At 38.2% G+C, this 25,822-nt stretch overlaps 1 long non-coding RNA gene across 1 annotated transcript in view; it reads left to right on the forward strand.

Annotated features, from left to right (window-relative positions):
* Positions 1–25,822, forward strand: part of LOC141278468 (uncharacterized) — a 237,433-nt gene that overhangs the window by 127,840 nt on the left and 83,771 nt on the right. Inside the window, exon 3 of the long non-coding RNA XR_012331224.1 lies at positions 20,776–20,835. This is a non-coding gene — a long non-coding RNA (uncharacterized lncRNA). The remainder of the gene's footprint in view (positions 1–20,775; positions 20,836–25,822) is intronic.

Here is a 25,822-nt window from a genome sequence, read left to right on the forward strand (position 1 = left end):
TTCCTCTGTGTTTCTTTCTTGCCACTGAGCAGGGAGGTGGAGCCAAGTAGAGTGGCAGTCTCAGTGACTGGTCTCCATAGTGACTGGTCCTAACATATGTGGAATTGGAATCTGAGAGAAAGAAGAGATAGAGAATGGAGTAGAAAACGTATTTGAAGAAGTAATGGCCAAAAAATTCCCAAATTTCAAAGGTCCTGTCAATTTATAACTCCAAGAAGCTGAACAAATCCTGAAGAATAGCTACAAACAAAACCGTACTATGGCTTATCATATTCAAACTGCTGAAAACCAAAATTAAAGAGAAAAAAATATTAGTACTGGGGAACAACGATATAAATCTTTTTCATCAAAACTGTGGAGGCCTGAATACAATGAAATACAATTTTCAAAGTGTTGAAAAAGGGAAAAATCTGTGAAGCTAAAATTCTATAATTAGATTAAAAATTGTGGGAAGCAGAATAATGTCCCCCCTCCCCAAAATGCCCAAACCCTAATCCCTAGAACCTGTGAATATGTTACTTTACATGACAAAAGGGACTTTACAGATGTGATTAAGGTTGCAGACTTAGTGATGGGGAGAGATTATCCTGAACTATCTGGGCAGCCAAATATAATCGCATATAATCAAATACGATCATCGTCCTTAAAAGCAGAAACTTTCCCAGTATGGGGAGATATGACTATGGAAGAAGGATCAGAGAAATGAACGTTGCTGGCTTTGAAGATGGTCATGAGCCTAGGGAATACTGGCAGCCTCCAGAAGCTTGAAAAGGCAAGGAAGTGGATTCTCTCCTAGAGCCTCCAGAAAGAACACAGCCCTGCTGACACCTTGATTTTAGCCCAGTGAGGTTCATGTGGGACTTACGAACTGTAAAATAATTTTTGTTGCATTAAGCCATTCAGTTTGTGGTAATTTGTTATGGTAGCAACAGAAAACTGATATAATACCTATCAACTATTGAAGAGAATACATATTTAGCAGACTTGCATTATAAGACATTTTCACAAAGCAAGAGGTGAGAGAATTAGTCACCAGCAGAAATAAGCTACAAGACAGGCTAAAGGAAGTTCTTCCTGGTGAAGGGAAAAGAAACAAAATCTATGGGATTGAATGAATAGCATGGAAAGCATAAATATGTCCTTTGTTGCTGTTATTGTTGTCGCTGTAGTAAGGATGGGAGTAACGCTCTTCTAATTCTATATCCTGAGTAGAATCGAGAAGTCAACAGATGCCCCTTAAATGCAATAGCACAGAATGAAAGTAAAAAGACAGTAAAAGAGAATCCATGCCAAAAGCATAAGAAAGCTGGTGTGGCTACAATAACATGACGAAGTGGACTTTCAGATCAGGGGCAAGACCAGAGGTAAAGAGAGTACTTATAAATGACAAAGGGACCACTTTGTCAGTAAGGCATAAAAATCTTTAATGTGTAGGCACCTAATCAGAGAACTTAAAAATACATGAAGCAAAAATCTAGCAGAACTGTAACAGGGGAAAATGGACAAATCTACAATATCAGTTAGGTATATTAGAAGCCTCTCTCAGTGACTGACAGAACAAGCTGACAGAAAAATTCAGTAAGAATATAGTTACAGAATATCTGGACAACATCACCAGCCACCTGAACATAATCACTATTCATAGAACCCCACACTCAATAATTGTAGGATACACACTCCTTTCAAGTACTCGTGGAATAGTCACCTAGATTACATGCTGGGCCTTAATAGAAATCTCAATCAATTTAAACAGATAAAAAGTTTACAGAGTATGTTTCCCTAACCACTTTTAACTAAATTAGAACTCAATAACAACATTATGTCAAGGAAACTTTCATGTATTTGGAAATTAAACAAAACACTTCCGGTGGACCTTCAAGATGGTGAAGCAGTAAGATGTGGAGATCAGTTTCCTCCCCACAAATACATCAAAAATACATCTACATGTGGAACAACTCCTACAGAACACCTAGTGAATGCTGGCAGAAGACCTCAGACCTCCCCAAAGGCAAGAAACTCCCCACGTACCTGGGTAGGGCAAAAGAAAATAGAAAAAACAGATACAAAACAATAAGGATGGGACCTGCACCTCTGGGCGGGAGCTGTGAAGGAGGAAAAGTTTCCACACACTAGGAAGCCCCTTCACTGGCAGAGACAGGGTGTGGGCAGGGTGTGGGGAAGCTACGGAGCCATGGACGAGAGCGCAGCAACAGGGGTGCAGAGAGCAAAGCAGAGAGATTCCTGAACAGAGGATCGGTGCCGACCAGCACTCACCAACCTGAGAGGCTTGTCTGCTCACCCGCCAGGGTGGGTGGGGGCTGGGACCTGAGGCTCGGGCTTCAGAGGTCAAATCCCAGGGAGAGGACTGGGGTTGGCTGCGTGAATACATCCTGAAGGAGGCTAGTGTGCCACAGCTACCCGGGAGGGAGTCTGGGAAAAAGTCTGGAACTGTCTAAGAGGCAAGAGACCATTGTTTTGGGGTGCACGAGGAGAGGGGATTCAGAGAACTGCCTAAATGCACTCCAGAGACGGGTATGAGCCACAGCTATCAACATGGACACCAGAGACAGGCATGAAATGCTAAGGTGGAGGCACCAAGAAGCCTGTGTGCGAGCACAGGTCACTATCCACACCTGCCCTCCCGGGAGTCTGTGCAGCCCACCACTGCCAGGGTCCCGTGATCCAGGGGCAACTTCCCTGGGAGAACACACGGCATACCTCAGGCTGGTGCAACGTCATGCTGGCCTCTGCTGCTGCAGGCTCACACCACATTCTGTGCCATCCTTTCCCCCAGCCTGAGTGAGCCAGAGCCCCCTAATCAGCTTCTACGTTTAACCCCCTCCTGACTGGGTGGGGAACAGATGCCCTCAGGTGACCTACATGCAGAAGTGGGGCCAAATCCAAAGCTGAACCCCAGGAGCTGTGCGAACAAAGAAGAGAAAGGGAAATTTCTAGGTGCAGACTCAGGAGCAACAGATTAAATCCCCGAAATCAACTTGAGGTACCCTGCATCCATGGAATACCTGAATAGACAATGAATCAACCCAAAATTGAGGCAGTGAACTTTGGGAGCAACTGTAGACTTAGGGTTTGCTGTCTGCGACTGACTTATTTCTGATTTTTATGTTTATCTTAGTTTAGTTTTTAGTGCTTGTAATCATTGGTGGATTTGTGTACTGGTTTGGTTGCTCTCTTTTCATTTTTTCCTTTTTATATTTTAATTTTTAAGAATTATTTTACCTTATTTTATTTTATTTATCATTTAAAAATTTTTCTTTCTTTCTTTCTTTTTTTATCCCTTTTCTTCTGAGCAGTGTGGCTGACAGGGTCTTGATGCTCTGGACTGTTGTCAGGCCTGAGCCTCAGAGGTGGGAGAGCCAAGTCCAGGACATTGAACCACCAGAGACCTGCCGGCCCCACATAATATCAAATGGCAAAAGCTCTCACAGAGATCTCCATCTCAATGCTAAGACCCAGCTCCACTCAACAACCAGCAAGCTACAGTGCTGGACACCCTATGCCAAACATCTAGCAAGACAGGAACACAAACCCACCCATTAGAAGAGAGGCTGCCTAAAATCATAATACGTTCACAGACACCTCAAAACACACCACCGGACGTGGTCCTGCCCACCAGAAAGACAAATACAGCCGCATGCACCAGAACACAGGCACCAGTCCTCTCCACCAGGAAACCTACACAGCACACTGAATCAACCTTACCCACTGGAGGCAGACACCAAAAACAATGGGAACTACAAACCTGCAGACTGCAAAAAGGAGACCCCAAACACAGTGAGTTAAGCAAAATGAGAAGACAGAGAAATATTCAGCAGTTGAAGGAGGAAGGTAAAAACCCACCAGACCAAACAAATGAAGAGGAAATAGGCAGTCTACCTGAAAAAGAAGTCAGAATAATGATAGAAAAGATGATCCAAACTCTTGAAAATAGAATGGAGAAAACACAAGAAAGGTTTAACTAGGACCTAGAAGAACTAAAGAGAAAACGAACAATGATGAACACCATAGTAAATGAAATTAAAAATTCTCTAGAAGAAATCAGTAGCAGAATAACTGAGGTAGAAGAACAGATAAGTGACCTGGAAGATAAAATAGTGGAAATAACTACCTAAGAGCAGAATAAAGAAAAAAGAATGAAAAGACTTCAGGACAGTCTCAGAGACCACTGGGACAACATTAAATGCACCAACATTCAAATATAAGGGTCCCAGAAAAAGAAGAGAAAAAGAAAGGGACTGAAAATACTTGAAGAAATTATAGTTGAAAGCTTCCCTAATACGGGAAAGGAAATAGTCAATAAAGTCCGGGAAGTGCAGAGAATCCCATACAGGATAAATCCAAGGAGAAACACGCCAAGGCACATATTAATCAAACTATCAAAAATTAAATACTAAGAAAAAATATTAAAAGCAGCAAGGGAGGGCTTTCCTGGTGGTGCAGTGGTTGAGAGTCTGCCTGCCGATGCAGGGGACACGGGTTTCTGCCCCCGTCCGGGAAGATCCCACATGCTGCGGAGCGGCTGGGCCCGTGAGCCATGGCCGCTGAGCCTGCGCATCCAGAGCCTGTACTCCACAACGGGAGAGGCCACAACAGTAAGAGGCCCGCGTACCGCAAAAAAAAAAAAAAAAAAGCTGCGAGGGAAAACAACAAATAACACACAAGGGAATCCCCATAAGGTTAACAGCTGATCTATCACAGAAACTCTGCAAGCCAGAAGGGAGTGGCAGGACATATTTAAAGTGATGAAAGGGAAAAACCTAAAACCAAGATTACTCTACCAGGCAAGGATCTCATTCAGATTTGACAGAGAAATTAAAACCTTTACACACAAGCAAAAGCTAAGAGAATTCAGCACCAGCAAACCAGCTTTACAACAAATGCTAAATGAACTTCCCTAGGGAGGAAACAAAAGAGAAGGAAAAGACCTACAATATCAATCCCAAAACAGATAAGAAAAAGGTAATAGGAACATACATATCGATAACTACCTTAAATGTAAATGAATTAAATGCTCCAACCAAAAGACATAGACTGGCTGAATGGATACAAAAACAAGACCTATATATATGCTGTCTACAAGAGACCCATTTCAGACCTCTGGACACATACAGAATGAAATTGAGTGGATGGAAAAAGATATTCCATGCAAATGGAAATCAAAGAAACATGGAGTAGCAATTCTCATGTCAGACAAAATAGACGTTAAAATAAAGACTATTACAAGAGGCAAAGAAGTACACTACATAATTATCAAGGGATCAATCCAAGAGATAGATATAACAATTGTAAATATTTATGTACCCAACATAGGAGCCCCTCAATACATAAGGCAAATGCTAACAGCCATAAAAGGGGTAATCAACAGTAGCACAATAATAGTAGGGGAATTTAGCACCCCACTTTCACCAATGGACAGATCATCCAAAATGAAAATAAATAAGGAAACACAACCTTTAAATGACACATTAAACAAGATGGACTTAATTGATATTTATAGGACATTCCATCCAAAAACAAAATACACTTTCTTCTCAAGTGCTCATGGAACATTCTCCAGGATAGATCATATCTAGAGTCACAAATCAAGCCTTGGTAAATTTAAGAAAACTGAAATCGTGTCAAGTATCTTTTCCAACCACAACACTTTGAGACTAGATATCAATTACAAGAAAAAATCTGTAAAAGATACAAACACATGAAGGTTAATCAATACACTACTAAATAACCAAGAGATCACTGAGGAAATCAAAGAAGAAATCAAAAAATATCTAGAAATAAATGACAATGAAAACATGATGCTCCAAAACATATGGGATGCAGCTAAAGCAGTTGTAAGATGGAAGTTTATAGCAATAAAATCCTACCTCAAGAAACAAGAAACATGTCAAATAAACAAGCTAAACTTACACCTAAAGCATTAGAGAAAGAGGAACAAAAAAAAACCCCCAAAGTTAGCAGAAGGAAAGAAATCATAAATATCAGATCAGAAATAAATAAAAAAGAAATGAAAGAAACAATAGCAAAGATGAATAAAATTGGGCTTCCCTGGTGGCGCAGTGGTTGAGAGTCCGCCTGCCGATGCAGGGGACACGGGTTCGTGCCCCAGTCTGGGAAGAGCCCACATGCCGCAGAGCGGCTGCGCCCATGGGCCATGGCCACTGAGCCTGCGTGTCTGGAACTTGTGCTCCGCAACAGGAGGGGCCACAGCAGTGAGAGGCCCGCGTACCGCAAAATAAAAAAGATGAATAAAATTAAAAGCTGGTTCTTTAAAAAGATAAACAAACTGATAAACCATTAGCCAGAGTCATCAAGAAAAAAAGGGAGAAGACTCAAATCAACAGAATTAGAAATGAAAAAGCAGCAGTAACAACTGACACTGCAGAAATACAAAGGATCATGAGAGATTACTACAAGCAACTATATGCCAATAAAATGGACAACCTGGAAGAAATGGACAAATTCTTAGAAAAGCACAACTTTCTGAGACTGAACCAGGAAGAAATAGAAAATATATACAGACCAATCACAAGCACTGAAATTGAGACTGTGATTAAAAATCTTCCAACAAACAAAAGCCCAGGACCAGATGGCTTCACAGGCGAATTCTATCAAATATTTAGAGAAGAGCTAACACCTAACATTCTCAAAGTCTTCCAAAATAGAGCAGAGGGATAAACACTCCCAAACTGATTCTACGAGGTCACCATCACCCTGATACCAAAACCAGACAAAAATGTCACAAAGAAAGAAAATGACAGGCCAATATCACTGATGAACATAGATGCAAAAATCCTCAACAAAGTACTAGCAAACAGAATCCAACAGCACATTAAAAGGATCATACACCATGATCAAATGGGGTTTATCCCAGGAATGCAAGGATTCTTCAATATACACAAATCAATCAATGTGATAAACTATATTAACAATTCAAAGGAGAAAAACCATATGATCATTTCAAGGATGCTGAAAAAGCTTTTGACAAAATTCAACACCCATTTATGATAAAACCCCTCCAGAATGAGGCGTAGAGGAAACTTACCTCAGCAAAAAAAAGGCCATATATGACAAACCCACAGCCAACATCATTCTCAATGGTGAAAAACTGAAACCATTTCCACTGAGATCAGGAACAAGACAAGGTTGCCGACTCTCACCACTACCATTCAACATACTTTTGGAAGTTTTAGCCACAGCAGTAACAGAAGAAAAACAAATAAAAGGAATGCTAATTGGAAAAAAAGAAGTAAAACTGTCACTCTTTGTAGATGACATGACACTATACATAGAGAATCCTAAAGATGCTACCAGAAAACTACTAGAGCTAATCAACGAAATTTGTAAAGTCGCAGGATACAATATTAATGCACAGAAATCTCTTGCATTCCTATACACTAATGAAGAAAAATCTGAAAGAGAAATTAAGGAAACACTCCCATTTACCATTGTAACAAAAAGAATAAAATACCTAGGAATAAACCTACCTAAGGAGACAAAAGACCTGTATGCAGAAAACTATAAGACACTGATGAAAGAAATTAAAGGTGATACAAACAGATGGAGAGATATACCATGTTCTTGGATTGGAAGAATCAACATTGTGACACTGACTATACTATCCAAAACAATCTACAGATTCAGTGCAATCCCTATCAAAGCACCAAGGGCATTTTTCACAGAACTAGAACAAAAAATTTCACAATTTATATGGGAACAGAAAAGACCCCAAATAGCCAAAGAAATCTTGAGAAAGAAAAACGGAGCTGGAGGAATCAGGCTTCTGGACTTCAGACTCTACTACAAAGCTACAGTAATCAAGACAGTATGGTACTGGCACGAAAACAGAAATATAGATCAATGGAACAGCATAGAAAGCCCAGAGATAAGCCCGCATACATATGGTCAACTTATCTTTGATAAAGGAGGCAAGAATATACAATGGAGAAAAGACAGCCTCTTCAATATGTGGTGCTGGGAAAATGGGACAGCTACATGTTAAAGTATGAGATTAGAACACTCCCTAAAACCATACACAAAAATTAACTCAAAATGGATTAAAGACCTACATGTAAGGCCAGACACTCTAAAACTCTTAGAGGAGAACATAAACAGAACACTCTATGACATAAATCACAGCAAGATCCTTTTGACCCACCTCCTAGAGAAATGGAAATAAAAACAAAAATAAACAAATGAGACCTAATGAAACTTAAAAGCTTTTGCACAGCAAAGACAACCATAAACAAGACAAAAAGACAATCCTCAGAATGGGAGAAAATATTGGGAAATGAAGCAACTGACAAAGGATTAATCTCCAAATTATACAAGCAGCTCATGCAGCTCAATATCAAAAAAACAAACAACCCAATCCAAAAATGGGGAAAAGACCTAAACAGACATTTCTCCAAAGAAGATATACAGATTGCCAACAAACACATGAAAGGATGCTCAACATCACTAATCATTAGAGAAGTGCAAATCAAAACTACAGTGTAGTATCACCTCACACCAGTCAGAATGCCCATCATCAAAAATTCTACCAACAATAAATGCTAGAGAGGGTGTGGAGAAAAGGGAACCCTCTTACACTGTTGGTGGGAATGTAAAATTATACAGCCACTATAGAGAACAGTATGGAGGTTCCTTAAAATTCTAAAATTAGAACTACCATACGATCCAGGAATCCCACTACTGAGCACATATCCTGAGAAAACCATAATTCAAAAAGAGTCATGTACCACAGTGTTCATTGCAGCACTATTTACAATAGCCAGGACATGGAAGCAACCTATGTCCATTGACAGCTAACGAAGATGTGGCACATATATACAATAACATATTACTCAGCCATAAAAAAACCCGAAATTGAGTTATTTGTAGGGAGGTGGATGGGCCTAGAGTCTGTCCTACATAGTGAAATAAGTCAGAAAGAGAAAAACAAAGGGTAAGCTGGGCTGAAGTGAGAGAGTGGCGTGGACATATATACACTACCAAATGTAAAATAGATAGCTAGTGGGAAGCAGCCGCATAGCGCGGAGATATCAGCTTGGTGCTTTGTGACCACCTAGAGGGGTGGGATAGGGAGGGAGATGCAAGAAGGAGGGATATGGGGATATATGTATACATATAGCTGATTCACTTTGTTATACAGCAGAAACTAACGCACCATTGTAAAGCAATTATACTCCAATAAAGATGTTAAAAAAATGCTAACAATGGCAAGAAAGAAAAATTAAAAATCAGTTACTTTCTGGTGCTCAATAAATTAGTTTTTAATAATTATTAATGGCATCGTCTATATAGGAAGTTTGTCAAACATAGTTTAGAAAAATTTACAAAAGATTGTACCTGTGTGGTAGGTTAATGTTACTTGTAGTATTCATTATCAATGATCATTCTGAAACTTGACAAGAAATTTCATTAGCATAGATTCCATCTCCTGGTGAAGAGAGCAAAGTATTTGTTGCTTCAAGACCTGCTTCCACCTTTTCCCTCTGCCACTCACTAGTGGTATGACTCTCTCTTTTGTTTTCAATTTCCTCATCCATAAAAGAAAATATATCTGCTTTACGTATGTCAAAATGTTGCTCTATTAGGGCTTTCGTTTAAAGTGTTAAATGCCAAAAAAAGTTATGGCAATTATTATCATCAATGAATGGAGCTAGAAAATATTCCTGCCTCTGTCTTTTATTTACTGCTCGTTTCATGGACGCTATCATTCTCTCTGATTTTTAAACGTGATCTTTCTCTCCCGTTGCGGAGCACAGGCTCTGGACGAGCAGGTTCAGTGGCCATGGCGCATGGGCCCAGCCGCTCCGCGGCATGTGGGATCTTCCTGGACTGGGACACGAACCTGTGTCCCCTGCATCGGCAGGCGGACTGTCAACCACTGCGCCACCAGGGAAGCCCCTAAACGTGATCTTGAACTCAATAAAGGTTCTATGAAGATCTTCTATGGAAATGACTGTAAAATTATACCAGAAAAGAAACTAACTGGCTACTACAATGTTAGGAACCTGAGCCACTTTCATGGCCTATGAAAACCGTTAAGTCCTAATCACGATCCTAGGTGTAAGTCAGGCTCTCCATCAGCTGGTCTCTTTCTGTTCTCCAGTTTCAATTTACTCCACTTACCTCTAAAACTTTTGGGCTCTGTTTCATGCCTTTCGAGTATGTGATCATACAGTACCCTGTGCCCTGAATGTTTTTCAAAATGTTTTATCTGGAAAACCTATTGTGACTCGATCTATTTCTAGTTCAGGCATCCTCTTCCTCAGGAAGCCTTTCTGGAATCTCCTCAAGAGCTAACATCCCCACCCCCCTCTATTCCCACAGAATCCTGCATGGAATGCTGTCTTATAGTCCCTGACATTGTGTTGTATTGTCTATGTAAGAATCTGTCCCGTCTAGCAGACTCTGAGTTCCACAAGGGAAGGACCATATTTTATTCATTTTTGTACCCTAGGGTGTAGTAGAGCACCTAGTGCATATTAAAGACTCAATAAATATCCACTGAATTTTTAAAAATTGAGTTGAATTGCTTATTTTATGAATCTGTTGAAAGTACAATAGCAAGAAGCAAAACTTTTAAAAAGCCATAAAGAAATTATGGAATTTCAGAGCTTTTTTAAAATGTAGTTTCCACTAAATATTAAAATTATTAATAAAATATTAAAATAGATATAAGTGAAAACTCAGATACATTTTTCTTTAAATAAACTTGATATATGGAAATCTTGTATTTATGTGGTTAAAATGGAAAATTTGGAAGTGATTCTTCATTTAATAAAGGAGTCTTTGTTTTACAAAATAAGGCATAAGCTTGCTTTAAATGGTGAACTGCTTGTGGACATTAACTCGACCAAAAAGAGGTTTAAAATGTCTATTTGCCAGGAACATATGATATGCACAAAGTTAAGTATATCTGTATCTTAATAGAATGTGTTGGTCATGCCTGCAAGATTTCCGTTAAACTTTAGAAGAAACATAGGATATAATATTTCAGAAAGATTATATATTATTCCAACTAAAACCTTCAAAGTGGGATTGATTGCCATGACTACTTCAACCAATATGGGGAAATTGGAAGAGTGTTTCAACAGGAAAAAAGCAGAAACTGCCAAAGCCCAAAATAAGTTCCCCAGAGAACTTGGGAGTCTTGGCCTTGATAGGATATAGAATGGGAATTTTCCCATTGCTTAGGAGTTTGGGCTAAATCCAAAACTGAGGGCAACTAGTGACAGTTTTTCCACATTCTAAAGAGAGACACTAGATATGTTTCTCACAGGATGTGCTAAGATTTGGTCTAGTTGTCAACTACTGTCGCTTCAAAGAACACATTTAACAGCCTGGAGATTCATTAGAGGATCATTTCTTACAGGAAATTTGTAGGAATAGAGAGAGCACTGCAGTGTGGGAGGGTAAGCAGCTATGTGACCTTGTCTTAAGTCAAGGGAGGAGACTGCAGGAAACCTCTTTCAAGAAACGACGGTGAGGAGAGAGATGCTTGCTAGCAGGGAAGTTGCTGTCATTACAGAATGTGAGAAATTTCTTGGGAGAGTTTGAAATGTGTCCTCTAGGGCAGTGTATCACAATGGACTGTTACGTTACTTGGATAAAATTTAATAAAACTGAATTTCTAAAAAAAATGAAGTAAAACACTTCACTGATCACACACCCTGTGTAGTCATGTCAAATTGTTATAAAAATTTCTAAACAGTAAAGTACTCTTAATTTTTCTATTTACTTTGTCATGAATTGGTAACAGACTGTTCAGGGATCAGCATGGAGTGCCCAGACCTCAGATTAAGTAGCACTGCTCTAGTTCAGAGGTTCACCTGGAGATCCAGTTAAAATGCCCATTCTGAGCTCTACAGTAAGGCCAAGCATCTTTATTTCTAAGAGGTGGCTGGGTGATGCCAATGTTGTTGACTGGAGCACATTTTGAGCTGCAAGACTCAACAGCAGTACCAACCAATGGAAATATCATGGGAGCCACATTATAGTTTAATTTTTTATACTAAGTCTTTGAGCTGTCAATAGCCACATTTCAAGTGCTCAAAGCCACATGTGGTTAATGGCTATAGTGTTTGGCCAGCAGCTCTAGAATTTGGGCAGCTCTTTGAAAACATGGCAGAGAAAGATGTGTTCTTTTTCTTGTGGGATTAGTGGATGCTGTGCAAGATAGCATAAGTTATCTTGAAGAGACCTCACACAAGAGGGATGCTTGCTGCAGCAAAGGGATCCCAAGGACTTTCCAGGCAGCAGGAGTTAAGAGTCTTCAAGAGATTAACCAGATAATGTTTTCCAAGCATGAGGAATGCTGTCTGTGTGAGTCCTTGATACTCAAGAGTATCTGTCCTACACAGGGCATTTGACTACAAAGAAAGGTCCACAAACAGATCCGAGCTGGGAGAAAGGAGAGAATCTTTGAATTGGAGGAGAGATGAAGTTTTGGTATTTGATTGGATGGGATTTTTTAGTTCCTGAAAAGTTCTGTAGTCCCTGAAAGTAAGCAAATTTGTGGACTATGCCCAAGATTCACTGAGTGGTGGAGAAGATAAACGTGACAGCAGGTTTGAGAAAGGTTGTGAAGACAAATTGGAGTTTTGTTTGTCCCCATCATGCCGATCTGTTTTAATAAACTGGCTCATGTTGCATACATGATGGTCACTTGAATGCTCTGTCAGTCACAGCTTTACTCAGCAGCGTGACACTGGCTAGAAACATTGCTAGGAAATGCCAAACAACTCCTCCAAGATACATTTCAGAAGTTAACGTTTCCATATCATTAAATTATCTTTTTAAAGTTTTCTGTAAGTTTATCTGTTTATGGCAGAAAATTTCAAGTTAAGTAAGAGGGTAAGCCATTAGCTTTGGAATCTCTCTTCTGAAAGGCATGAGCTCAGAAGGTAGAGACTGTTGAAGGAAGCCAAGAGAAATTGGTTAGCATGCTTCTGGCTGCAAATAATAGAAACCCAGGTGCCAAAAGTCTTAAATGACCATAATAATAATGTCTCACATAGCTAAGTCTTAAGTAGGGTGGCCTCAGGGCTGATACCATGCCTCAGTGTTATCAAAATGATATCAAGTATCTTTTTTTAAAAATAATCTTTACTCTCCTATCCTTTGAGTTTGTTTCATCTTAAGACTGACAGAAAGAAGGCTGAATCCATTCTGAGTAGACCATTTATATGCAATAATACCCAGATGTGGAAGAAAGAGTCTCTTCTCATGCTTCTCTTTTTTTCTAGAATCCCCCTATTAGCCTTTTCTCACATCTTCTGGTCCAGAATTGGATCACATTCCCATTCCTAGATCAATTTTTGGCAAAGAAGGTAGAATTAGCCACATTCCACTGAGTCTGCCCCTGGAGTTGTGGTCCATAGGGAAGAAAGGTGGGTACTTAGACAAAATTAGGTTCTGCTAAAAAAAGAAAGAAGAGGGAATGGGTGCTGGGTAGGTACTGATATTTTTCACCAAAGCCCATATGTAGGTTTCTAATCTTAGTGAAAATGTGCTTTCAGTGGATAGAGATCTGTGACACACTGTATGATGGGATATGTATGTCTAAGGTGAACTAGGCAGTCTATGTGAATGCAAACCAGTTACTGAAACTGCTTTCTGGATGACATGACATCGCCCCACATCATGAAATGGGCACAGATTATGAAAAGGGTCATGTCTAGACTGATTTTAAATTAAAATGCCTCTCTCTAAGGAGACACACTATTTCAGTGGAGGGTCTTTATGAAAAAGTTGATGTCTCAGATATCTAATTGCATTAACTTTGCATTGGATAACCATATCCACATTAGATGTGTCACACTGAAGTTTTAAAATGCCGTCTTTTAGTTGTGTGAAACCTTTGCTTTGAACTAGGCTAGGAAAAGAAGAAATATGTTTTTATGAGTTTGTTGTTTTTCAGTCTTTGTTATAAATGGAAAGTTATGAACATTTCAAGAAATACTGTCTTTTTAAGTGGTTAGCTGTCAAATTACTATAGTTATGCCCTGAGATAGAGAGGAAATCTTTATAAAACCTGCAACAACTCTACAAGATTATTCAAACTTATGGGGTTCTTTTAGCATATTTTTCCAGCACTAATTTATTTAAACTTTTCTTGGAGCCATAATGTGTAGTTCTTGTTTTTCCAGTATAGTACCTGAGCATAATAGTATGGTTGGAAATTTCATTTCATCAGATCTATAATTCTACATAGTGATAGGAATATTTAATGCCAGACTAGTTTCTTCACAAATAATGCTTGGGGAAAAATTTCACTCCTTTCACTGGCATCTTATATTAATATTCCTCACCTTGAATGACAAATATAGAAGAAAGAGAAATACCAAAAGAGAGACATTGTTTTCTTTCTTTCTTTGTTTTTTTTAGGAGACATATTTTTGCTCCATAATGTTTCTTGGTTTCATGGCTTTGTTTTAAGTTCTCCTCTTCTCCATCTTCCCTTCTTGTTTACTCCAGTAATGCAAACTTGACCTTGACTTTAAGGGTAAAGCATTTTCAGACTGTGCAGTCAGCAGAGAATAGAAAAAAATCAATGTAAAACATATTGGAGAAGAATAAAGGTAAGAGTAATGCCAAAGTGCTGGGAAGTTGTGCAGGAATTAGAAACAACTGAGGTAATACTTTAAGTACTTGAATATACTACACTGAGATTTTCTTACATGGGAGTGGGTTAGAATTATGGTAATTTAAAGCCTAGACCATTTCAAAGCATTTGTAGGGGCTAAAAATTACTTTTGACATGTCAAAAATGAGAGTTCTGTTTCATTCCCCGCCCCTCCCTGAAACTCCTTTTTTCCTTCCCTGATGAAGGGGAAACAATCAGTCCGTAGACCTGACATGGCACACAAGTTTAGGAGTATTTCCTGATGCTTCATGGCGGAAAATTACACTGAAAAAAATTTGAGGCCTTTTATATCAGCATTGGAAATAAAGCTAATTTTGAATGAGAACATATTTTGATTTTATAAAGATTCATACCCCATGTAAAAACAAAACGGGTTGAATAGAATCACAGTGAAATTTTTTATCAGAAAACTATCCATGTAGCCCTTTCTAGAATCCAGCTACAGACCTTGGAAAGAAAGAAAACAAATGTTAGATCAATTGTCATTTATGACAAGGATTAACTTCTCTTTTTCCTCTTTATTTACCATTGGATTCAAACACAAATTAGACGTAGGAAAAAAATACCACTATTTGTTGAAGCTTAATATTTACTAAAACTTACTGAAGTAGAGGATGATCAGAGAAAATTTTAGAGTGATCAAATAAAATTTTAACCTTCATATATGTGTACATATATATATACATACATATCATCTACATAGATGCAAACATAAAAAACCAAACTGGTTTTTAATCATATTACTATATAAAAATAGAGTTTGTCTGATTTTAAGTTAATTATTAAGCCCAAACAGACTCTATTGTATTATCTGGAAAATGTAAAACATTTTCTCAAAAAGAGATAAACATTAAATATATGGCAATTTCTCTAAAAATATAAATTAAATATAAATGTATTATAATTGGGATAGAATTGTTTGATAACTCAGATTATTAGACATACATGTTAGAGATGATTATGTCTAAAGTAAAGTTTTTGTTATCTAACATTCTTTCAAAGCTTGTTACTTTTGCACTAACCTCACATACTAAATTTTATAAACGTACAACAAGAATGCACTGAGAACCTAGAGCACTAGGTAGGCTCATTGATAACCATGAATGTCAATTACTGGCAGAAATGGGTATTGATGACTTTGCCCATATCGCAGTTGAAAGTGAGGAAGATTGAAAAGCACTTTTCCCGCCTTAAGAAGCATTTGAAATAATTCCCTGGAAAAAAAAGAAATCTATATTATGGGCTGAGTAGGGGAAGGTACAAGTTAAGCCACTACTTTGATCAGTGTAGTAAGTTCAAAGATTGTTTCCACTACATCGTAATCTTACATCTACATCTTATTTCAAATTTGACAGCCTCCCTTAAAGGGTCAAAAAAGACAGGGGCTTCCAAGCTTAATCAAATATGTGCATCTTAATTCATGGAAAATCAGCAGGGAAACAAGAAAGATTCTCTCCACTAACATTGATTTTCCTTACATTTATTTTTTCAGTCTGAACACTCCCGGCAAAAATTCACTTGACTTCAACTAATTTGCAAATATCATCATTCACTGCTGTTTTGCTACCCATTTCTCAAATCTCAATTAAATGTGATGACAGTTTACTTGCTAGAAACACAGAAAGGTTCTTTCCCAACCAGAGGTCTTCACTCATTTCCTGTTAGTGGACTTGGCAAGTGGAGTCAAAACATCCATTACTGAGGCTGAGTTTTAATTTAGAAGGTTATCACCAGAGTCAGCTAAATAATTCTAAAATCCTTTAAAAAATGCAAACCACAACAGAAATGTATAATAACAGCTGAGAACAATATATATATCATAAAACCTGTTGACAATGGATTTTCAAAAGGTTGAATTTTAGATTCCTACTTTCCATAACCTTCTGAGTCACCCCTAGGATGAACTAAAAAGTCTCTTCTCTCTGTAACTATATTTCATGCTAAAACCAAAAACAACAACACAAAAAATTACTCTGCAAGTCTTGATGGTCCAGCTCAGACTCCACATTCCTTGTAAAACTAAAAGCAAGGAGTGAGATGAGACACAGGTTTTGCCTTAAAAAATGCCAATGAGGAAGGAACGAAAATATGGCTTACTTTTCCCTTATTTCTTCTACACTAATAAATTAATATAAATATAATTAAGTATAAACTTTGGGTGGTATTATTTTGAGACAATGAGACCTAAACAAATCATAGAATGTTAGAAATATCCCTTTGTGTAACATGGGTACCCACTTCATGTCAACAGGTACTCAACAAATGTTAGCCACAGTGGATAAAAAACAAACTATCAGGAGTATTTGACAGAGACCAACTGGTCAACCCTCCCCTTTGTAGCTGAAGAACTGACGCCCAAGTGAGAGACTTGGCCCTAGCTCATACAGTGGGCCTCCGGCAGCCAGGCACAGTGACTCCAATACCTCTTCTCTGAAATACTCTCACTGAAATATTTAGAAACCTAAATATTTAGAAATATTTAGAAATAAATACTCTCACTGAAATATTTAGAAACCAAACTGTCTCTGCCAATCTACCTGCCCCTGGCAACCTTCATTTTACCTGCTTTTCTCTCTAAGATAGAAAAATCAGTTGGAAAGTATTTCCCCTCCATGGTGTCTTCCAGTCCTGGAGAGAGCACTGGGGACACACTGGATGGCCCTTACTGCCTGCACGGTTCCTTGCCTGGCCTGTGTATGCTGTCTTGGAGGACAGGCTTCTACACGAATATATAGAAGATGTGGCAAAGGGCAACTGGCTCTGAAAATGGGGAAAAAAGAAAAGAAAATGCTAAAAACCCACTTAATACTGAAAAGTTGTGGGTGTCTTACACCCCCTGCTCTGTTTCGGCTGGCCTTAGGGGTACGATGTGTTGTTTGCTGATTTAAAAAAAAAAGAAAAAAAGCTGCTATGGCTTTTTTTGTCCAGTAAGTACGTTACTGCATTTGGTTAATTGTATTTACACATTTTGGCTAAATGAGATTTTAAAAAGGGAAGGACTCTGGGAATATTTTTAAAGAGCATACGGTGAGTAGAGATGGGCAGGACTTCTGCCAGTTCCATCTTGCTCTATGCCTTTTCTCATATACTTTTCCCTCGTTCTCTCTCTTTTTCCCATCCTTCTTTCCCAAGTAACCACTATGCTCCCAGCACCACCACTGCAGGACATCCTTGGTGCCTATCTGAAGACAGACGGAGGAGGAGAAGTAGAGCTGGAGGACAGGGGAAGCAAAGGATAGGGAAAGACACCATAACGAATAGCTTTGAAATGAGTAAATCCCTGCACATAGCTATTGGAATGACAGTCTTGTGTTTACGCCAATTAGTCCACCAACTTTAACATCATGGCTTATCAATACTCATGAACTCCTAGAACAAGTGATGAGTGCATTGTGGTTCAGTAAGTGAGCACCACACAGAGATCCCTGATTTGTGGAACTTTATGGTCACTGGAGTTACATGAACTGTATGATCAATGTCAAATCTCTTGGTCTCTCTGAGCCTCAGTTTCCACATCTATTAGATAGGGATGATGCCCACTCTTTTCCTCACAAAGTTGTTTCAAGAAAGAAATGAGACAAGGTTTGTGAAACCATTATACATGATGTCAGTAAAGGATATATAGATTTATAATTTTATTTCTATTTTATCTTACAGAAGAAGTTACAAACTGAATGTAGAGTTAAGCTTGAATTCTGTAGTGGATAGACATATTTTGCTGGCCATAAGCTCTATTCATTCAGACAGGCATGTCATACCCTGCAGAGTTTACCCCAGGCATTTCTGTGCACTGCAGCTGATACCTTATGTGCCTTCACAGATCCAGTCTTGGGCTCCTCCTACTCTTCCCCACCAGCCTGTACCCATCTGAAGAGTAGAGCTTTGCCCAGCAGTCTGGCCCCAAAGCCCTCCATGCTTGAGGCCCACAGGGTGGCAGGCTTCTGGGAAGTGAGTAGGGAAGAGCTTCCTGGTTTTGCTGTTACACCTAGCTAAGTGGGCCCCTCTTTAGTGCAGGGGAGCATGGTGTCGTTCACACATCTAGCGCTGGGGGTGGGGCTGTTGCAGTAGCACTAGGACTGGCCATTGTACCTGGATCCCCTCTCACGCTCGGTTCCATGGCTGAGGCAGGCTTGTCATGTCACATTCCTCTCTGGAACACTTTCCCTCAGAAATTCTGCAAAATCCTTCTGGCACTATAGCTTCCTTCGCCTCCCTACATCCTTAGTCCTCTACGCATTTCTGTATGCATTTGATCCTCAACTGGGAATATAGCTTGAAGTTTTTTAAGAGATTCTTCATCCACCACATAAGTCACCAGATTAATAGAAACAGCTTAATGGACAGATTTCTTCTAAAGCTAAATGCCAGATATATCTGTACCTAAGTTCCAGGTTAACTGGGACTTGTCTTCTCTCACCCCATTCATACTTATTATGGTGAAACCTCCTCTGAATGGCGTCATAATGAGCTCTTTACAGTTAAACAAATTAACAGAAATCTTTTTTTTTTTTTTTTTTTTTTTTTTTTGCGGTACGCGGGCCTCTCACTGTTGTGGCCTCTCCCGTTGCGGAGCACAGGCTCCGGACACGCAGGCTCAGCGGCCATGGGTCATGGGCCCAGCCGCTCCGCGGCATGCGGGATCCTCCCAGACCGGGGCACGAACCCGTATCGCCTGCATCGGCAGGCGGACTCTCAACCACTGCGCCATCAGGGAAGCCCCAACAGAAATCTTTTAATTAGTGTCCCAGAGAAATATATAAAGTCTTTTATTTTTCTAAGACCCATATCCCTAGGGGTTTATGTATAACACGATGAAGGTTTAAAATGGGGAGGATGTGAAAGCTTAATTATCTTTTAGGTTGCCAAAGAAGTAAAAAAAGCCGAATCACTCGTTAATGAATTATGAAGAAGCTGGTTCCTTGTGAAATAGTATTCATGGTGTTTAAAATAAATTTTTGTTATTGGCAAAGATTTTATTTTCACGTGTCTTCTAGCATATGACTTCAGTCACACATAAACCATTTTTACCACTTAACTTGAAACTGTAAATAGTTCATTCACTTGATCATATCTATATTATTCAATCTTAGCAGCACCATATAAGTTGTTAAACAGAGTCTATTCATTAGAAACTTAAAATCTATACCCAAAGAATAATTTATGAATCAGATCACTCAGCGTATATTCATTGAGTGTTTATTATGTGCTAGATGCTGGAGTGACAGAAAATGAACAAGATGTAGATCCTGCCTTGAGGGATAGCAGGTGATTTCCTCGAGACCCTATATTAGTGTATCATAGCATTCAGGAGTCAGCCAGGAGTTACACTGATCATAAATCGATAACCTCATTTCAGGGCTCAAAAACAGAGATAGCAAATAAAGCCCAGGTCTGCCCTGGGCAGTATTGACTGAAGCAACAAATGACTTCTAATAGCAAGAGGCAATGAATAATTTTGCTACCAAGAGTGAAAGAAAATTCCCCTTTCTCTCTCAATCCCTTTCACTTAAATAGCATTTGGATTTCTTAAAAATCCACAAAGTTTATATTAAAGCACTATCCATTAATGCTTTATATGGCTTAGAAGGGCAAGATCTGGGAAATGTTATCTTGGGGAACAGAGTGGGTTTGAGGGGACAATCGTCTTTTACTTGCAGTGGAGAAACTGATCATCCAGTTTGCCATTTCTCCTTTATTTGTCATAGTTTCTGGACAATACTGGAAGCTAACATTTCAAGGCTTTTAAGGATTTGGAGACTCAGAATAGTTGAGGCAGTGTGGCAAAATTGTTAGGACCCCAACTCTGGGGACAGTTGACCTGGGCTCCAATCCCAGTTGTGTCATGTACTCAAGGTGTGATCTTGGGCAACTTACCAAACTTCTGAGTGCCTAGTTTCCTCATTACAAATATGGGATAATAATAATAGTATTATCTCTTAGGGTTGTTGTGAGGATTAAACAGTGATGTTAAATTCTTAGTACAATGCCAGCCTATGGTAAGTGCTATAAGTGTTATTATTGTATCTTAGCTCTTAAAGTACAAAGATAATCTTGAAGACAGTTATCATTCACCTTCTCATTCTCTTTTTTTCCCCATAAAGCCACTACCTAAGTTGGAAGTACGTAATAAAGAGGCCAGATGATTACATGGAAAATAAAAGGTATTTCTCAAGCATGAGCAGAATTATGAATAATCTATAGGGTAATTAAAATTGTGATTTAGTAATAACAATTTAAGGAAATTTATCAGTTAACACAGTTGGGAATGATATTTAATCAAGAAAATCTTAGATTTGGTACTTATTTATTTATATTTATTATATCATATATCTGTTTATTTATGTTCATGAATACCTGTTTGGGCTGAAAATAAGTTAAGACAGCTTACAAAGATGCATATTATATAACAAGATAATCTTAAATTGAAATTAGTAGGAAAAATTAAAGAGAAAATAAAGTTATGAAATAAGGAGACAGCCTTTTGTATGCGAAATTGTACTTTGAAGAACCATGCACTTGCTACTTGTGGTCCATCAAGTTGGTTCTAAGATGTCTAGTGGACAAATTTAAGAAAAGAAATCAGAGTGATAATACGATTCATTAAGATCACCATGTAAAACAAATAAGTTGCTCGGGCAAAAGATGATCATTATTGATACTGTGATAAGAGTGTTTCTCCCATGTGGCTCAGTTTTATTTTTATTTATTTATTTATTTATTTATTTATTTATTTATTAAAAGTAAACCAGAATTTATTTATATGCATATGGAAACTCACAAAATAAGTAGTTGGTAAATGGCTAAAATTAGATGCTTATATATCTAACTTAAGAAAGGAAAGGGAGAGGGGATAAAAAGCTTGCATGGGAAGAATAAATGGGTTTCTAGTGGACCAAATTGGAGATAAGAAAGCTTGTGATAATCGTTTATGCAGGTACAAGTGGTATTTTCCATATTTTCATGGCCATAAAACTCTCCTCGGGATGGAAATTTATGACCGTTTCATTTCCATAAGTTTCTGCATTTAGTGAGATAAGGGAAGCTCCAAGAAGGCTTTTTTCTGCATCTTTTGAATCTCAAATGTCTTTAGTTTCAAATATTCTTCGTATTAACTCTGAGGGTCCAAGTGGGTTCCTTCAATCTTATCTACATGTTCACAGAGAAATTTTTTACTAAGAAAACAAGTGATTCTAGAAAACTATTCTTTTCTCTTGCCTTCCTAGAAACTCCCATTTCCTGAATTCAAATTTATTCTGATAGTCATATACTGTAATGTTTTTTCTATTTTTTGGTTACTCTTCATTTTCCCATAATCCTTTCTTTGAATTTGTGCATTTATTTTATTAATTTGTTTTTTTAACAACTTTGTTGGGAGTATAATTGCTTTACAATGGTGTGTTAATTTCTGCTGTATAACAAAGTGAATCAGCTATATGTATACATATATCCCCATATTCCTTCCCTCTTGTGTCTCCCTCCCACTCTCCCTATCCCACGGCTCTAGGTGGACACAAAGCACAGAGCTGATCTCCCTGTGCGATGCAGCTGCTTCCCACTAGCTATCTATTTTACATTTGGTAGTGTATATGTGTCCATGCCACTCTCTCACTTTGTCTCAGCTTACCGTTCCCCCTCCGCGAGTCCTCAAGTCCATTCTCTACGTCTGCGTCTTTATTGCTGTCCTGCCCCTAGGTTCTTCAGAACTTTTTTTTTTTTTTAGATTCCATATATATGTGTTAGCATATGGTATTTGTTTTTCTCTTTCTGACTTACTTCAATCTGTATGACTGACTCTAGGTTCATCCACCTCACTACAAATAACTCAATTTCGTTTCGCTTATGGCTGAGTAACATTCCATTCTATATATGTGTCACATATTCTTTATCCATTCACCTGTCAATGGACACTTAGGTTGCTTCTATGTCTGGGCTATTGTAAATAGTGCTGCAAAGAACATTGCGGTACATGACTTTTTTTTTTTAACTGAATTAATTTATTATTACTACTTTTTAACATCTTTATTGCAATATAATTGCTTTAAAATGGTGTGTTAGTTTCTGCTTTATAACAAAGTGAATCAGCTATACATATACATACATCCCTGTATCTCCTCCCTCTTGCGTCTCCCTCCTACCCTCCCTATCCCACCCCTCTAGATGGTCACAAAGCACCGAGCTGATCTCCCTGTGCTATGCGGCTGTTTCCACAATTATCTATTTTACGTTTGGTGGTGTATATATGTCCATGCCACTCTCTCACTTTGTCCCAGTTTACCCTTCCTTCTCCTCGTATCCTCAAGTCCATTCTCTAGTAGGTCTGTGTCTTTATTTCTGTCTTGCCCCTAGGTTCTTCATGACCATTTTTTTTTTTTGGATTCCATATATATGTGTTAGCATACGATATTTGTTTTTCTCTTTCTGACTTACTTCATTCTGTATGACAGACTCTAGGTCCATCCACCTCACTACAAATAACTTAATTTCGTTTCTTTTTATGGCTTAGTAATATTCCATTGTATATATGTGCCACATCTTCTTTATCCATTCATCTGTCAATGGACACTTAGGTTGCTTCCATGTCCTGGCTATTGTAAATGAGCTGCAATGAACATTTTGGTACATGACTCTTTTTGAATTATGGTTTTCTCAGGGTATATGCCCAGTAGTGGGATTCCTGGGTTATATGGTAGTTCTATTTTTGTTTTTTAAGGAACCTCCGTACAGTTCTCCATGGTGGCTGTATCAATTTACATTCCCACCAACAGTGCAAGAGGGTTGCCTTTTCTCCACACCCTCTCCAGCATTTATTGTTTGTAGGTTTTTTGATGATGGCCATTCTGACTGGTGTGAGGTGATACCTCATTGTAGTTTTGATTTGCATTTCTCTAATGATTAGTGATGTTAAGCATCATTTCACGTGTTTGTTGGCAGTCTGTATATCTTCTTTGGAGAAATGTCTAGTTAGGTCTTCTGACCATTTCTGGATTGGGTTTTTGTTTCTTTGATATGAGCTGCATGAGCTGCTTGTGTATTTTGGAGATTAATCCTTTGTCAGTTGCTTCATTTGCAAATATTTTCTCCCATTCTGAGGGTTGTCTTTTTGTCTAGTTTCTGGTTTCCTTTGCTGTGCAAAAACTTTTAAGTTTCATTAGGTGCCGTTTGTTTATTTTTGTTTTTATTTCCGTTACTCTAGGACGTGGGTCAAAAAGGATCTTGCTGTGATTTATGTTATAGAGTGTTCAGCCTATGTTTTCCTCTAAGAGTTTTATAATGTCTGGCCTTACATTTAGGTCTTTAATACATTTTGAGTTAATTTTTGTGTATGGTGTTCTAATTTCATTCTTTTACATGTAGCTGTCCAGTTTTCCCAGCACCACTTATTGAAGAGGCAGTCTTTTCTCCATTGTATATTCTTGCCTCCTTTATCAAAGATAAGGTGACCATATGTGTGTGGGTTTATCTCTGGGCTTTCTATCCTGTTCCATTGATCTATATTACTGTTTTTGTGCCAGTATCATACTGTCTTGATTACTGCAGCTTTGTAGTAGAGTCTGAAGTCCGGGAGTCTGTTCCCTCCAGCTCCTTTTTCCTTCTCAAGATTGCTTTGGCTATTCGTGTTCTTTTGTGTTTCCATACAAATTGTGAAATTTCTGTTCTACTTCTGTGAAAAATGCCCTTGGTATTTTGATAGGGATTGCATTGACTCTGTAGATTGCTTTGGGTAGTTTGGTCATTTTCACAATGTTGATTCTTCCAATACAAGAACATGATATATCTCTCCGTCTGTTTGTATCATTTTTAATTTATTTTATCAGTGTCTTATAGTTTTCTGCATACAAGTCTTTTGTCTCCTTAGGTAGGTTTATTCCTAGGTATTTTATTCTTTCTGTTGCAGTTGTAAATGGGAGTCTTTCCTTAACTTCTCTTTCAGATTTTTCTTCATTAGTGTAAAGCAATGCAATAGATTTCTGTACATTAATTTTGTATCCTCCTACTTTACCAAATTCCCAGTAGTTTTCTAGTAGCATCTTTAAGATTCTCTATGTATAATATCATGTCATCTGAAAACAGTGACAGTTTTACTTCTTTTCTGATTTGGCTTCCTTTTATTTCTTTTTCTTCTCTGATTTCTGTGGCTAAAACTTCCAAAACTATGTTGAGTAATAGTGGTGAGAGTTGGTAACATTGTCTTGTTCCTGATCTTAGTGGAAATGGTTTCAGTTTTTCATCATTGAGAAGGATGTTGGCTGGAGCTTTGTCATATATGGCTTTTATTATGTTGAGATAAGTTCCCTGTATGCCTACTGTCTGGATGGTTTTTATCATAAATGGGTGTTGAATTTTATCAAAAGACTTTTCTGCATCTATTGAGATAATCATATGGTTTTTCTCCTTCAATATGTTAATATGGTTTATCTCATTGATTGATTTCTGTATATTGAAGAAACCTAGCATTCCCACGATAAACACAAGTTGATCATTGTGTATGATCCTTTTAATGTGCTGGTAGATTTTGTTTGCTAGTATTTTGTTGAGGATTTTTGCATCTATGTTCATCAGTGATATTCGCCTGTAGTTTTCTTTTTCTGTGACATCTTTGTCTTGTTTTGGTATCAGGGTGATGGTGACCTTGTAGAATGAGTTTTGGAGTGCTCCTCCCTCTGCTATATTCTGGAAGAGTTTGAGAGGTATAGGTGTTAGCTTTTCTCTAAATATTTGATAGAATTCGCCTGTGAAGCCATCTGGTCCTGGGCTTTTGTTTGTTGGAAGATTTTTAATCACAGTCTCAATTTCAGTGCTTGTGATTGGTCTGTTTATATTTTCTATTTCGTCCCGGTTTAGTCTCAGAAGGTTGTGCTTTTCAAAGACTTTGTCCATTTCTTCCAGGTTGTCCATTTTATGGGCATATAGTTACTTGTAGTAATCTCTTATGATCATTTTTATTCCTGCATTATCAGTTGTTACTTCTCCTTTTTCATTTCTAATTATGTTGATTTGAGTCTTCTCCCATTTTTCTTGTTGAGTCTGGATAATGGTTTATCAATTTTGCGTATCTTCTCAAAGAACCAGCTTTTAATTTTATTGATCTTTGCTATAGTTTCCTTCATTTCTTTTTCATTTATTTCTGATCTGATCTTTATGATTTCT

Source organism: Tursiops truncatus, chromosome 4, assembly GCF_011762595.2.
Source record: "Tursiops truncatus isolate mTurTru1 chromosome 4, mTurTru1.mat.Y, whole genome shotgun sequence".
Taxonomy (NCBI): Eukaryota; Metazoa; Chordata; class Mammalia; order Artiodactyla; family Delphinidae; genus Tursiops; species Tursiops truncatus.